We start from the raw sequence: 281 nt of genomic DNA on the forward strand, positions 1-281 counted from the left end.
TTTGTTATCATTGTGATGAAAGTTATATTTAAATCCTAGAGTTAGTTGTTAGACGAATAATGCAACAACGTGGAAGATCACTTGCTCTCTATCCTATGTATTCTAAAGAGGCATTAGACATGGTTAGCAAACAATTACAAACTAATTATTATGCTAATGAAGAATGTCTTCTATTTGGAACACAACAATAATATAGTGTAAATTAATTCCTAAATTAGTTATTGGAACAATACGGTTATTAAAAATGAAAAACATTCACTAAGTGATTATTTTTAAGTTAT

The sequence above is a fragment of the Amaranthus tricolor genome, chromosome 3 (assembly GCF_026212465.1).
Source record: "Amaranthus tricolor cultivar Red isolate AtriRed21 chromosome 3, ASM2621246v1, whole genome shotgun sequence".
In the NCBI taxonomy this organism is placed as follows: Eukaryota; Viridiplantae; Streptophyta; class Magnoliopsida; order Caryophyllales; family Amaranthaceae; genus Amaranthus; species Amaranthus tricolor.